The 15781-nt window shown below is 41.3% G+C and overlaps 2 long non-coding RNA genes across 11 annotated transcripts in view; one reads left to right on the forward strand and one right to left on the reverse strand.

The window, feature by feature from the left end:
- The window catches only part of LOC111243397 (uncharacterized), a 29573-nt gene extending 26790 nt beyond the window's left edge, over positions 1–2783 (reverse strand). For both annotated transcript variants that reach the window (XR_002670459.2, XR_002670458.2), the window contains exons 1-2: positions 2302–2783; positions 1907–2071 (exon numbers count right to left, since the gene is read on the reverse strand). This is a non-coding gene — a long non-coding RNA (uncharacterized LOC111243397). The remainder of the gene's footprint in view (positions 1–1906; positions 2072–2301) is intronic.
- A 1710-nt stretch (positions 2784–4493) lies between these two features.
- LOC111243396 (uncharacterized) overlaps positions 4494–15781 on the forward strand; it is a 14950-nt gene continuing 3662 nt past the window's right edge. For 2 of the 9 annotated variants that reach the window (XR_002670457.2, XR_002670456.2), the window contains exons 1-4: positions 4494–4630; positions 5190–5307; positions 8158–8455; positions 9260–9319. This is a non-coding gene — a long non-coding RNA (uncharacterized LOC111243396). Of the gene's footprint in view, positions 4631–5189; positions 5308–6191; positions 6310–7461; positions 7715–8157; positions 8456–9259; positions 9320–12289; positions 12666–15781 lie in introns of all 9 variants that reach the window. The other 7 variants (XR_015318311.1, XR_015318309.1, XR_015318310.1 and 4 more) reach the window with 7 other exon arrangements.

Raw genomic sequence — 15781 nt, forward strand, 5'->3', positions numbered from 1 at the left:
TATTTTAAAGGTGAGATTATAAAGGAAATTTAGCAAATCAGTGATTCTGAAAATCCATGGTGCCTTAGAAGCAGCATCATGGATGTTCGGAAGAAATTTTCTCTATACACGCTCTATAAAATGTTAGATCTTGGAAGTGAAACCACGTGAGATTATAGCATAAGATCTTTACAAACAGTACAGGGGTCTGGTGCTGTTACCAGGGGGCCCAAAATTGCACTGACCAATGCCGTCGTCGACTTGATTAGAGAAACAATGTGGTACTAAAATCCAACGGAGTTGTGCACTCAAATCTCGCTTTACATAAAGTGAATTCTCGTGCACCGTTTTTTATAGCTAAACAAGTCTCTATTGATAGATGCGTTCCTTTCTTGTCGCATTGGCGACCAATAACGAAGAGGAACAGAGTTAAACCGAATACATTCAGAAGCAGCAGGAGAAAATATTAAAATTGTTCCCACTTTTTAATTACTAACTTTATTATGTGTTAACTTTATTATACAAGAGTAACGTTTTTCTGAAGGGACTAAGATTGTACTTACTAAGTATAGTCATTTGGCCTTATAGGCCGGAAAAATATGAGGGTACAGAAAAAGGCTCGTAGCCTTTGAGGCAACTGTTCGGTTAACAAAAAAGGGTACGCAAACCTTAAGTTTATAGGTAGGCAAACCTTAAGTTTATAGGTAGGCAAACCTTAAGTTTATAGGTAGGCAAACCTTAAGTTTATAGGTAGACAAACCTTAAGTTTGTAGGTGGGCAAACCTTAAGTTTGTAGGTGGGCAAACCTTAAGTTTGTAGGTGGGCAAACCTTAAGTTTGTAGGTGGGCAAACCTTAAGTTTGTAGGTAGGCAAACCTTAAGTTTGTAGGTAGACAAACCTTAAGTTTGTAGGTAGGCAAACCTTAAGTTTGTAGGTGGGCAAACCTTAAGTTTGTAGGTGGGCAAACCTTAGGTTTGTAGGTAGGCAAACCTTAGGTGTCGTAGAATAAATTAACTTACCAATTATAGACTACCGTAACACCGCGAAGGTATTGTTTGCATGCTTAGGCTAATTATGCAATGCCCTTTCTTTTTTTGCATGACTACTCTAGCCATGTGATGAACTTAACTCTTGTGAGTAACTGCATAGCTTCTGCATAGCTCTGGTTACTTTGGCTTTTCATTTGCAGCCGATTGGACCAACGCGACTTCCTCAGCACAATTTGTATACACATCGAAAGTAGAATAAGTTAGTGCTAAAGAGATAAGGAGATACAGAGGTCTACGCTCATAGCTACCGTGGCGAATGCAGGGCCTGGCATTGGGTAAAGCAACTAGTCGGCGTCAAGTTTCTCTAACGGCCATCGTCGACTCTCCTTCTCTCAGCTCGACCTCGAATTGTATCTAAACTTTTAAATAATGCCAGCAGGGGCTTGCGCTGCCCCGCGCCATCCGCTTTTAACCAACAAGGAGTTTGGGTCGACTCAGGCCAAACCAGTGAATGCTAGTCCGTGTAGATCACAGATACAAACTCAGAAAGCAAAAAGCTGATCGAGCTGAATCGGCATTATGAGTTGCATCCGACAGCCACATTAGCACGTTTCGTTAACAAACGTTTTCGTCGGAGGGTCTCATTGCGAAAGCCGGGTCGTAGGCTCCGAAATGCCGTGGTCGTCACTAACTTCTGGGAGTTGCTTGAAAATGGCCAACTAATTAAAGTCTCCGGATAGAGCCCGCTAGACCCAGCTCGTGACTTCTGCTCACTCATTCTATTCTCGCTAATTGCAGATATCGTTCGATTTTGTACTTCGCACCTTCAGTTTACGTATTACTTTAAACATAAGTTAAAACTCGGTCTGAAAACAGCTTATACTATTCATCGCGGTGTCATCACGAACAAAATTTTTTTTTAACTGATTTCCCCTTACCATTTTTTACTTATCCTGCCCTCCTTTCAGGCATAGACGACTGAACAATAGAGTGATTAGCACCTAACCACTTAACTGACGGCAACGAGTGAGGAAAAATCTTTCTGAACTTTTCTCCATTTCTCCGAAAAGGAATTTTGTAGCGAATCCTCGCCTGGAAGATATCTTCGAAAGTAGTAATTTTTTCAGTCACCATCACGCACTGTCAGCCATATGATTCTTGCATGTGTATCAAAAGGCATGCCGCATGTTTTTGTCACCATCTTTAATTATACATTTCAGTCAATCTGCTTAACTGCAGTCAAGAGTAAATTACTAAATAGAGGCGATTGGGCCCTCTATAAAGATAACCTTAAAGACGCATAGATGTTAGTGACATCTGCTATTAGGCTTACCGTTAACGCGACTGAAGACTTATATGCTGTTATTGTGCTCCTAGCATAACATTCGCGCGGGTGAGGTAGATATTCTTTTTTAACACTAATATGTTGTTCTGTATGTTCATTCTGCCTTCGAAGATAGCAGTAGCTTCCTTGATCCGTTTGTCTGTTTGATCACTGTTAGACACGAGTAAGAGCTATTTAAATATCTACATACATAGCCTTTAAGCCCAAGATCTTTCAACCAAATCAAACGACGGACGTTTGCGTTCCTCGGAAAAGCCGTTTGCTGGTGATTTGTCCACGTTTACAGCTCACAGATGTCAACTGAAACTAATTCCAGGAGGAGACAAGGTGTCTGCTTCATTACCGAATGCAGAAAACACTCAGAGAGCAACAACAAACAAAGAGCTAGACGGCTAGACGTCTGCTATGCTATAACGCAGACGTCGGTCGATAACCGCGTCACCCGCTCTGGCTTTAGCAGTTCAGCAGAAAACACTTAGTTTCGTTCTTCATTATGATAGATGGCTTGAAAACTACATAGCTATTTAAGCTTAAGGTTGGGCGTCAACTCTGTATAAATAAAGACGAAAGCGGCCAATTGACCTTTAGCTGTTTCTTGTTGGCTTTCGATTCGGAATCTATCAGAGAGTCCGATCTCTAAAAACTAAGCTTTCTCTAAAAAGCCATCATTAGGAGTTCGACATCTCAGTACCTAATTCAAGTTATTGTATTATATGGCTCGTGGCTAGCTCTCAGGTGACTATGTTCGAGTCGATCTCACAGAAAATCGGATAAAGAAAGATAAAGGGTGTCTCACAAATGTGTAAAGGGGCTGGAAATATATAGCAGAAAATAAAACGGTGACGACGGTCAAGGCTGATGCACTCTATAGACCACGTACAGTAATACGTAAATGCTACAGATCCGTAGTCCTCGACACGATAGGGAAAAACATCATATATTGGGGACCAGCAGTTGGTAAAAAAAATTCTAACAGTAAGCACACTTAAGTCTGCCGTATAATTGAGCACGCACTGAAAAGCACCATCTATACGAGCTGCTCAAGTTACCCGGCTCAAGATTTTCTTTCCTTTTTCTTAGCTGTTAGCACAAAATGTTAGCTGCTTTACTGCCATTGCTAGCCTGTACCTTCTTCAGTAATGCTGCGAAGAGCCAAAAAAAAACTTCTAGCCACTGAGGTGTCTATGGTGTCTAGAGTGTTCTGTCGACGAAGATCGTCTAGGCTCGCTGTTCCTTTCGAAGCAATTTTTTTTTAGTCATTAAGAGGGTAGCGTTGTTTCTTTTCAATTTTGCCGGATATATGTGAAGGTACGTAGCCGTATTATGCGGCTCCATTGATCACCACCCGCATTTACCTTTCTATTACTGTAATTCTATAGAAATACTGGATCTGGACTCTTGGTTAACTAATCAACATTTAAACCATAACAAATTACATAAACTTAAAGAAACAAGGCTTTTACTGGCCACAATATATGTGTCACATCTATGCTACCAAAAGATGATCACCATTGCGCTTTCTTTTTCGTTGAATAACATTTAGTAGAACAAATATCGATTAGGACTTCTCTTCGTAAATCTTCGTAGGACCTTTTTCCAGGCTAGTTATATCATATGGTATTTGTTTATGGAATACGTGGACTGTGACGTAGACCCTTTCGGTGTTTCTTCAAGCCATTTCAGCATTAACAATCAGCACAGAAACAGTTACAGCTACTTTCAATAACAGCTAAGGATGCTGTTAGAGGTTGTATATTTATAGATGGCAACTTTATCATATAGGTCCGAGCTCAGTAAGTTGAAACTTTCCTATTTGAACTGCATTAGCAGAAACTTATGTACCGAAATTAATACACCGGCGTGCTGTACATGAAAGCTTTCTTGCTGCAATTTGTTTTTAACCAGAAATGCAGCCATCTCATTTTCTCGTCTAATTCCTTATTAGACATTAGATGCTAGATGTGCGCGTGAAGTCAAACCACTAAAGCGTAGGCTCCAAAACGATAGGCCGGCGTCCGAACAGTTTAGGCCAGCCATTGTTCCTCGTGGCGCGGCCTCGTAAGGTCCGCAACACCAGTATCTCTCTCCAGTCCAACAGCATGCATCATTTATAAAAAGAATGGCACGAGTACCATTCACCGGGTCCCAATGCAACACGAGATAGCTTATGCTGTCCGACTAATGTGATCATTTTCTAGAAATAACGTTGCAACGACCAAATTTTACAAAATTGCTCAAGTCCGATATCTTAAATTTTCCACGTCCAGTGCCTGATTGCAGCATAGGCAAACATGTACAAGTTCATTATTAGCAGCTGGTGGGTTTGTGAAGCTCAAATTTTAAAATGAAGGCTTAAAAGCTACAAAAATAGGTGGGAGAAACGAAAAGCAACCGAGTGGTACGATAACTGCGAATTGGTTGCGTTTTCTACATTAAGCGTGTTTGATAATAGCCGAGTTATCAATGAAAGTAATTGAAGACCGATTTTGCGACAGCGAGCGCCAATCGTTAAAACGGGGAAAGGCTTTACAACTTTGGCTTGAAGAACAACAATTAACACAGACCCGTTTGTTTCTGTCCATAGACAGAGTATATGTAATACATACGTTTTGCTCTATACATATCTAGGAAAGTATGTAAATGTCATCGCATGTTAGGCTGAGCTTACTTCTAAACGTCTTCACTGCCTAATATTGATGTGAACAATCCTTAGTCAAATAGCTAAATTGCATTGAAGTGTTTTTGTAAAAAAAGCTGTAAGTTTCTATTACGATATTCTTAAAGCATTTGTTTCTTAATAAATTAATGTTAGTTAAAATATTCTCAACAATATTCTACTATCTCTCTCTGTTTTTATCTTAAACTGTACACTACAGTTACAGCGACCACAGCCGAGCGAGTCGTATCGAAGTGCTGCCTTCTTCACGTTCGGCTTCAATAAATTCAACATGGACGGGCTAGTACTGATGACCTGCAAATGCACCTCTTGCCTAGGTGAATGGTTTTGTGACACTAATGCTTAACTTGATTATGCTTTACTGTGCTAGTATTGATGGCAGTAACAAATCCACAATAACGTATAATTGTACGGAAGGTGTTTTCGTGTCTAAGGAACAATTCGATTCCTACGATCAAATTCCGCGAAACGGGCATTGAAGCCAGTAATTCTAAATAGCAACTACTTGTTTCTAACTAATAAATAGCCAGACGGTTTGAGGCCTTAGTAAAAACCACGATATTGGGTAGGGGACGGTAGCAAACGCACGAAAATGGTTTGCGGCTTCAAGCGTTTCTGGGATTTTGTTGTTACAAGACGACCCAGCAAGCAGCGAGTACACTGAATGGTAGTCAACTGTAAAGGCAAGACCCCGTTAACAGATTTACAGGTTTAGAGAACGCCTACATTAATTAGATATTTGCAGCTCATGATACGTAATTATGACGAAAGCCTTCGTCTTGGATTTGCCTTACTAGTCATCATGTTTCGAAGTCACGCCTGCTCAATCGATTACTGCTTTTTGTTTCATTTATACGTCGCTATCAGGCACGGTAAAATAATATATCTAATCAAAACGTTTGTTCGGAAGACAATAAATCAGTGAATATTATCTACCAATTTTTTTAGTCAATCGACTAATTTTTAGATTTTCTAATTTTCCAAGGAGTCCAGTGGTGATCTTTTGCGCAGTCATAATAATTTTAATCGAGAAACGACCGTTGGACAGCGGGCAGAGTTGGGAGCATCTAAACTAATTTGCCAAATGTGCCCTAAGCGCACAGCTAGCTCTATCTCCTGAGCAAACAATTTCTACTTGTCTGTCTAACGATTGCTCTATAATTTCGAATAACCAATAGAGTCTTTGACAATGTTTTTGAAGCACAGGTAAAAGGCTCGAGAAGAGGGTGATGAGGGTTTATGCAGCAAACGTTGTTCGAACCTCCGATTAAACGCTTTTTTGGCCATCTGTGCGTCGGCACATGCGATTGGATTGCGTAGTAAGAATTCAGTAGCTCTTATAATTTTCACAAAACTTAGCAGCGTATCCTGTATGGCAATGTTTCTTATTATAATTCGAGCGAAGGATGATTTTGTGACTCACCACATTTAAGTGAAACTGTTAAAGGACACGGTGTGATAAAGATGTAAAAGGTATAAAACAGATGAACGTTTGAATATGTGGCATCTGGCACGAGCAAACTTTAGAATTAAAAGAGCTGAAACTAAACACATAGACACATATTTCACATAATGACCAAACTGCGTCTTCTGTCTCCTTTACATTTTACTTGCGCGTTCACATTCTGCCTGTCTGCGGGCAACTCTACTGGGGATCTGAAACGATGGACCATGCAAGGAGATCCATACTCTACTCCTAAACTTGCAGGTCTTCGCGGTAAGCCCATTGTAGATACGAGGTAGTGTGAACTATCTCGTACGAGGTTGGTGTCCAAATGAGACAAAAAGTCCATTAGGACATTTTTCCATCTGTTGACATTCTGCTGCCGCGTCCACTGCTAGTTCGTATACGAGCGGTTTTGCATAGATGGTGAGCAAGAGCAAAACATAAGGCGGTGCTGTAAAGCTAAAGAGCGTTACTTTTCATGTGTGCCTTCGATGTTCCTTTTTTTTGATTTTCCCTTATCGTTGCACAACCAACATCGACTAGACAGCAAATACCATACTCCACACTCACCATTCTAGAATACAATTTGCCACCATTGCAGCCACAACTACATTCCCTCCGCTCCTACGTAGCCCCTCCACACCCACAAAAATATATGCCACGGCAATGACCACTCAGCGAGAAATGCTATTTGCGTAAAAAATAGCCACCTCATAAATAAGTTTCGACAAAATCATTCGATAGAAAGAAGTGTCGCAAAGCCATAAAACAGGCAACGACGTAGAAACAAGGAGGGCTCGGGTAGGGCGTAACGCTTCCAAGGCATCTTTTTAGTTCTTCATAAAGTATAATAGCAGGATTTGAAGCATTGGGAATGAACAGAACGAAAAAATTGAGTACAGATGTGAGACTGGTTAGCTGGCCTACTAATCTGATAGGCTACTAAAACTTGTTGACCGTTAGTCTAGATACTCGCTTCAGTCCTGCCACCCCATGAATATCTCAGCCTTTCCATCACATATAGCTTCATAGGATGCATAGTGGAGCAGACATCTGGAAAGCATACAAACTATACAATGCTAACATGGAGATAGGTGAATGTAAACAAGCGACCGGAGGCGGCGATTCGCGAAAAATTTTGCGATATGTCCACTTGCTTACGCTTTCGGAGGAATACGTCCACGTCTACCTAACAGCGAAACAAAACGGAAGTCGTCCCCGCGACTGCGGCCAGCGCTTGTGCATCAACCACTTCTGCCGTCCGTGGAACATTTCCGGTATGATGTACTCATCTATCAGCGCCATTCATTCAGCCAACTAAAGTGAATCCAAAAAGACATCTATTACAATTGCATTTGTGCGTGAACGTATCTGTAGGCGTTTTCGGGGCAGGAAAGGACGGAGAAGTCACTATTAACAACCAGTGCAGGCTATTTCTGTTGTTCTAATGATGATGACGATTATCGTTATATGTAGTTCTATCTGCAGATACCTTCTGGACAGTGTGTGCGGACCTTCTATGGTCTAGCACATCTTTTGTTAGTCGGAGCCGGCCGAAAACTTCCATGAGATCTTTCACCAAATCCTCTGCGTGAACTCGTGTAAATCTATAGGAACTTCGGGCGTGGCTACTTCATCAAAATCGCTGCAAGAGGCATACTGAATTATATATACGTGGATATAATGTACAAGATACTGAATAGATTTTGTTTAATTTCAGTTGATACGTAGTCGTCAACATGAATTTGTCGGTCATAAAGGAACAGTGGGAAAATGCCAGGTGCCGTTGACAGTGGAGAGTTGCGAATATAAGTGAAAAGGTTTGACATATAAAACGACAGTGTCGTAATCTCCGTCTCTGGGACATAAAGAAATCGGACTTATTCCGAAGGACGCGAGCTGAAACAGTGCACGAAACGGCTGATGGACATGTTACATGGGTTTACTCGTATCGACTGAGTGCTACCAGCCGTTCCTCTCGTACCTCTGCATTCAGACCGTATTGAACATTTTTCTAGGTAACTAACTACACACATTCGTTTTATCTGCACACTGATAAAGCACCAAATGGCTTGAATAGATAATACGATATCACGCTGTAAACATTTATAGGGGGACAATTGACTAATGAGATATAGTAGAATAAATAATAACGAGTCCATGAAAGTTAGCTAGTTTTGTTTGGGAACACTCATCAGTTTTCTGAAATACTCGCTTGCTTACCTAAAAATCGCTGATTAACCGCAAAGGGGTGGCCCAATTTGTTAGCTGATGTTTCAGTTAACGTGAATTCAACTAACTAACTAACTAAAGTTATTGTCAATGCGTCTTTACAGCGTTTGCGTAAACGATAAGCAACAATATTGTAAGAAATTCTCTCCTTCAGTCTGGTCATATCCGACGTTATCTCTAGAACATCCAACTGCACGATAAATGACTTTATGAGGGGCTTTGCTTGTCTAGAATAAACAAAAAAAAAGCCAAAAGCTTCCGAAATCTGTTACTATCCGAAAACCTCATTACGAGTGTTTGAATAAAGCTTACTGTGTAGAAGCTAGGACCTTGGCGTCACCACTAACTCAATAAACGCTTTTGGCGTACGCGTCGAAAAAAGGACGGAGGGTTCAACTGCCAGCAACTTCATTAAAAAATTAATAATGCTTTAGCAGGCATTGTGTTATTTGACGTAACGATCAATTTGAACTTACGATATTAAGTTATTATGGAATAGAAGTAGTAATTTGTCAGTACTACTTATTTTCGTAAATAACCGCCTCGTGTGCTCATTCGTTGATGCTTCCCTGTCCATGGAACAAAATAAGACGTTGGATGTCTGGAGAACCTTGGCGTAAGATCAGATCTGCTTCTCGTATAAAGAAAAGGTAAGCTTAGGTTTTTATTTGATAGGGGATAGGATAAATTCGGAATAACAACAGCTTACGGGACTATTCGGAAATCGATTGTGCCATATTTATAATACGGTTTTCGTCATGCGCTTCGTTGAAGTGAAGCTGTCGATAAACAAAGTTTCGCCAACGCTTCAGAGCGTGTTGGTTGTATACTATTCCTTTTAATCTTTTTGTTGTTGTTGTTTTTATTATATACTTATGATAACACTTTTTGATCGAAATCAATGTTTCAATGGTTGATGTAACTTCGTCTTCATGAGGCCCAATTTTTGTTTATTCATGGTTTGGACGTGACGAAGCTCTGTTACTCACATGCCTCGTTAAAACTTTTTTGTCAGCGGCAATCCTTGGACATATAGTTGATTTCGCTTACCAGGACTCCCTAGAGTTTTTCTTCGGCCCGGATTTCGTTTGGTTTGAACTAGTTTCCTAGACAGTTGCCCAGGTACCGGATCCGTCGCAGTATCAGTTGGCCTGGATACCACTTTAGTTGTTTCTCCTCTACTGGAGGCGATCACTGGAAACAGGTAAAGCGGATCTCGAAAATGGGCCTTTCAGACTGATTGAATTCTTCTTCAAGCAGATTTCATCTGAGCGAACTCATTTCGACAAACGTATTTTAGAAAGCGAAGTCGCTTCATGGTTGCCCTACTTTGTTTCACTTCGTTTCAGTTTCCCGCCAATGACGATTTTGCTCCTCTCATCGAATCTTCTTCTAAGATATTTATTAGCATTTGGTCATCCTACAAACGATTATCTCGTTAATGACTTAACCTGTTCTTCCTTTTCTATTATTGCATTCTACCTTGTTCTCGTATATAGGATAATGGTAACCAATTGACACCGATCCGGTTAAAGCGCAAACACTAGCAATAATAGGGCAGGTAGTAGCAGAGAAGGGTCCAAAAAATGTTAGTTAAATAGTCTTACTGTTACCATGTTGGTCTGCATTGCGTGTCTTTTGTTTTTTAACGTAAAATGCAGATACGTTAGTAGACCAAGCAACGCAGGTTTTGCGTTGATGTCATACTGTTCAAATTATTAGTGTCACATTCGTTAGATACACATATTAAAACATAAGTTTTTTTTGCCAGCAACATTTTAGTCGGTAGCACTAGTTAATTCAAGTGTGTGCAGTACTATGAATTTCCCACAGTAACAGCATGGATGTTCCCATTATTAGTTGAGTATGTAATTGTTTAAGCTCGTATTGCGCTGTTGTTACCGTATTGGTCATACACGAAAATCAAATGGTCTTCGTCCATCGGTTTCTTCGAATTTTCGAAACCCTAAACGACTTACACGAGCGAAATCCTGTAAGAGGATTCGTTCGCAATCGAACGTCTTCTCGTGTTCGTCGATTTTCTCTTCTTTCTACGATTCTATGCTTCTTGCTAGGGAAAAGTCACAAGTTGGGCGCTGCATGAAATCGTTCACGTCAGCTTAACGCAGAAGTGCATCTGTTTATAGCATTTATAAGAACCACCCACTGGGATCGTCCGTTGTTCTACGAGCTGGAAACGGGAACTGAATATGCTGAACATGGCAGAGCACTTGTTTTCTCCAACGATAACGCGAGCTCCTTATATGTTAACTCGGTGGTTAAGAAGGAACTTGTCATTAAACGTGCAGAGTATGTCATTTCGCTTGAAAAATCTAATAGATAACACGATGACATTTATACGTGTGCACAATTCGATCACTTCAGCACGAAGACGTGTGCCGGCGTGACGGTTACTGCACCCTAGACAAAACTCCTGCTTTGCAAATGCTTGACCTAAAACAAGTTCATATAATTGGCACAATAGTACGTGTTTTCCCGTTTATAACGCCATTGTTATTAGTATCTAAGTCTGGCTACTAAAACTGTGACTGTTTTCTATGATATTAATGCAATGAAGTTGTTTAAAGCTCAGAATAGTCTGTAATATTGATTATTTCCAATACTTTATATGCCAAATGTCGAAACTAGAAGAAAAGTTATATTACGATTCTTATGATCCTTAACGAAATTGTACAAAGCAAAAAGAATCCATTTCAACTAAACGGCAAACTGCTTTGAAGGTGACTTGACATGTTTATCCTTTATACGTTATACGAAATAGTTCGCAAATAGCGTAGAGACGAAGAGAGATGGAGCAAGCAACTCAATGATGAAACGTCTATTAACGACGGTAAAGGTATCTAACAACCTAAAACCAAAGATAGACTGGCAGGTTGCGCTGATGGATAAGCTGACGTTGCTGGAAGTGGTTCATTCGAAGGAAACAGAGGGAACAGGGAAAGAAAAGCCTAACTGAGTGAGACGAATGAGGCTTCGCCAACGGTGTGTGTATGTATAGTAGTACAGGGGTGTCTTGCTGTCCACTATGCGGAGGATTTCGGCAGCTTTTGGCTGGAGGCTCACTCCTCTTTTGCGTTTATGCTGCTGCCCAGCTAACGAGCCGTGCGATAGAATGAAGACGAGAAGGAACCAAAAACGACTTTTGGCAATGTCAAGACAAGACCAGGCCGGAATAGGACGATGGCTGGATGAAACATGTTAGCTCACACATAGAGACAATACAGAAAATCAGCAAAGAAGAGAAACAGTCGATTCAATGGACCATCTCTGGAAGACCCTGGGAGACTGGAAACATTGTTGTTTTACAACAAACAAAAAGTTACTGCCCTTTTATCAGTCCAATTTAGCATTGTCGACTCCAGGAGATGAAAAAAATAAGAAGAAAGCTGTGAATTTTAAAAAGCTTTTGTGTTCTTGGCGACGTTCCAATTTAGCATTATTAAAAGGTAACACGCAACCATTGCATCCTTAATTTCAAAGGTATTTATAGAATTAGGTAACAGTTAATACACTTTGATGCAAAGATGTACGTAACGTGCAAGTTCGTTTTTAACGGGCAAGTATGTGTGCATGCACCTTGGATATACACTGTCTTTTAGGGTTCTGCGAGCATACAATGATCACTCTTCGTGATGCTTTCTCGATGCAGTTCCGACCCATAGGCGGGTTTCTCTGGATGACGCAACGTAGTTCCTGGTGCTGGCCTCAACCCTTTTTTCGTTTCATACTACCCCATTTTCCCTTCTCTTGGAGGCAAGACCATGAATGTGAAGGGCATCGTCTTTGCCTTCGCCTACTACTCTTGTCGCTAGTATCGCTCCCTTCACAGAACGAACCGGAAACGGAAGTATTATAACGAAGTCGACAGCATGGATCCGTGCAGAAGGCGCATCTCTCCTCTTCCACGAGAAGACGGTGCCCAGCTTTCCTATCATTATCCGCAACCGGTCTCCTTGGTCCTCATCGTATGTGACAGTAAGAAGCCCTCGCCCTCTTTTATTTTGCTTATTTTTTTGTGTTTCTTTTCAAAGCAAAACTTCGAAGCGGTTGTCCGCATCAGCGTCTGAGCGGGGAGGCAGTGGCCCCGGTGCGTCAACAGTAGTCGACGAAGGAAAGCACACAACCTTTACGAGCGCGCGTACCCTGTTAGTGCAATTCCCTTTCACCCAAACCCTGACGCCACATACACACGTACAAGGATCCCAGACTGACACGCATATACTGGGAAGCGAGCGCCGTTAGTACTATAACCCAACGAGTTGCGGGCTTTCGCCCATAGCTCTGCCAGTCTTCGAGTACCCTGTGACTTTAAGATCTCCGTCCTGTGAGCAGACGGTGGCAGTGGGTTGTAAATTTTTAATCCCATTGCTTTTGCACGGACGACTCGTAAGTAGAAACTGGTCAGAGGCTGGTCGGTGCCGCAACATGGTTCGCGTCGAGTCAAGAGAAGTGGGACGCTGAGCGTGGATAGTCGGAGTAGCTGTAGTAAGAAAAGCAAGGGAAGATATGTCGGATAAATGTGTAAGGCAGTCTATTTCCTGTTTTCGGTTGGCGTGCTGCTACTCTTCTTCGTTTCCCAGCCCTTGACTCTGAACCGATTGCTAGGACGTCCGCCGCACGGTTCGTCGCCACTCCCGCTTTTCTTTCCGCTCATTTGTCCTTGTTCTATCCGATTTGATGCGACGTTCATGCCGCATCCCGCTAGCAGCCAGCACCCACCAAATAACTGGGTGTATGTATCTACGCAGAAAGGGCGTAGGATTTCCTTCTTGTAGTGACCTTTTCCATGCTAGGTTCTCCTGCAAGCTTTTTCCACATGAGGTTCTCCAGATACGCAACCGAGACAACTGGAAGTGGCGAGGGGTTCTTCCAGCTACTCCCAGGAACCAGGTCGGTAAGATGTATGTCGTTTTGCTCCCCCTTTCGTGAAAAAGCGACGTTCATCACTGTTGCAACCAATTCATATTAAGGTCTTAAAGGATGTAGTACTTCGCAGTACCAGTATAGACCCACCATTCATTAACTTCAGTTACCCTCGTTTCCGCGTACGCGCCTTCCTATCACGTCGCCATCAAAACTTCTAGTTTGAATTTATTTCGTAATTAAAGCGCGATAAAATGCGTAACACGCTTGATTTGGCATAAGCCTAATGGAATTTCCTATAGCGACTAGCCATTTACTGTATATGTATATATACAGTACTCGCTTTACTCTGTCGTTAGCTGGCAAGAACGAGCGCTTCGAGATCACGAGGTTCTGTGCCTACATAACCGTAGTTGTCTATTAATTCATATATTAATACTGTGGTATTTGATTCACTATAATTCGACCATGCTAATCCGGCATGATGTGTTGTTCCTGCGGCCGGTACTCTTTAGCGCCCAGTGGGTTTAGCTTTACCCGCTGTCCACATCTTATCACGTACGTGCTGAGCTCCACGTGCTCATGTCCGAAAAAAAGCGCAATGTTAGCTGCCACACGATTTTAGGTTGGGTGGCCCCGATGACAGGTTAGCAGTATCAACAACTCGGCTGGTATCGGTCAACGCTGTAAGCTTCCTCCTATTTATAACATTATCCTATATACTTCCGTTACATCACCTACATTATTCCACCACGATTAAGCGTTGCTGTTAGAGATTCTTTCTTAGAATCGTCGTAACAAAAACAACTGTTAACCTCGTTATGCCCTCTGCCCAAGCAGCAACAACGTCCGGCACTCTCCTTTTAGCGGACGTGCTTTCGGAAGCGGATGTCAGGCTTCACTAGCGTATAATCAAGGTCCCTTCTAGCTAATTTGGCGTAAGAATCGACTCTTGCTGTTGTAACAAGGTTAGCAAAAATAGCCGATTTCGCGGTTCTAGGCACATTAGCCAGGATTTACCAGCCAGGAAGCTTGAGCTCGATTCTCAGCTTATTTAGGAATTCTTGTCTAGCACACAGAAATCTTTAGAACGTCTATCCTTTTGTGGCAAAAGGATCTCAGACGCCTGTTTTTCTGAGAGCAAAACGGTCATACGCCTTATCCTTGAATCCGTGTTATGTAGTTGCCTATACAGGCGAGTCAACTTCAACTCGGTACGTTCCTTGCATACAGTATCGTACTCTTACTGTTATTGATCTGGATGATCACGCAATCATCATCTACGTACGCGAGTTGGTCCAACCACCCTTTCAGCCAAGCTTCGTCGAACACCAGTTTAGGCAATCTTCCAGGCGATCCGCTAGTCGGCTCGCAAAGGCTTTCATATCGCCAGCCATCCACTACCGCTGATGCTAAAAATGAAGCAGACTGATTTAGCTTTGTCGATAGCTGGAAGGGACAAGTACTTCACTCGCTCTGCGCTTATATAATCGTTGTGCTGTAATTATTTATATATATTGTAATCTTCGTTTCCTATTATCCTGTAAGTTTGTATTAGGTATAATTCCTCCCCGCCTGGTCACGTAATTTCTCTGCATAAGTGACACTCTATTGAGATATAACCTTTAATCCTTCCCTGTACTTTTATAGTAATTTAATTATTACCAGAGGACTCGTATATAGTTGCTAATAGCTTCCCTAAGCGATTTATGTTATTTAACGTGGCCGATACAGAATGTCTGTTTTATATAGCATCTATTCATAACCTCCCTTTTTACTACTTTTTGTTTAGTTGAATTAATAATTAATTTCTTTTTCTACTGTATATACTATGTACAATATATGAAAAATCCCTTAATTGAAATCGGTTGGTTATCTAAATAAGTCTTGTCACATAGGATTACGCCAGTAAATCAAAATAATCCAAGTAAAAAAAGAAATCAAATAATAAAGATAACAAGTTGCCAAAGAAGTTAAACGCATTAACTGCTAAAAGTTTGTGTTTTTTTGTCGGCTGATTGTAATACGTCCGATGCAGTCCGTATTTTCCGGGATTATATTAGCTGACACGAAAGGACCAATCGAGAGCCTAACCCTCTTTTCAGTGGTTAAAAAGATGGAACAATATATTTGTAATGAAAAGTAGGTAATCGATGTTGTAATTATGCCTTCATGCACGTCCATTAAATGTATGCTATGGATCTATCAGTTTTCTATAATACTAATAT

Source organism: Varroa destructor, unplaced genomic scaffold, assembly GCF_002443255.2.
Source record: "Varroa destructor unplaced genomic scaffold, Vdes_3.0 BEIS01000001.1, whole genome shotgun sequence".
In the NCBI taxonomy this organism is placed as follows: domain Eukaryota; kingdom Metazoa; phylum Arthropoda; class Arachnida; order Mesostigmata; family Varroidae; genus Varroa; species Varroa destructor.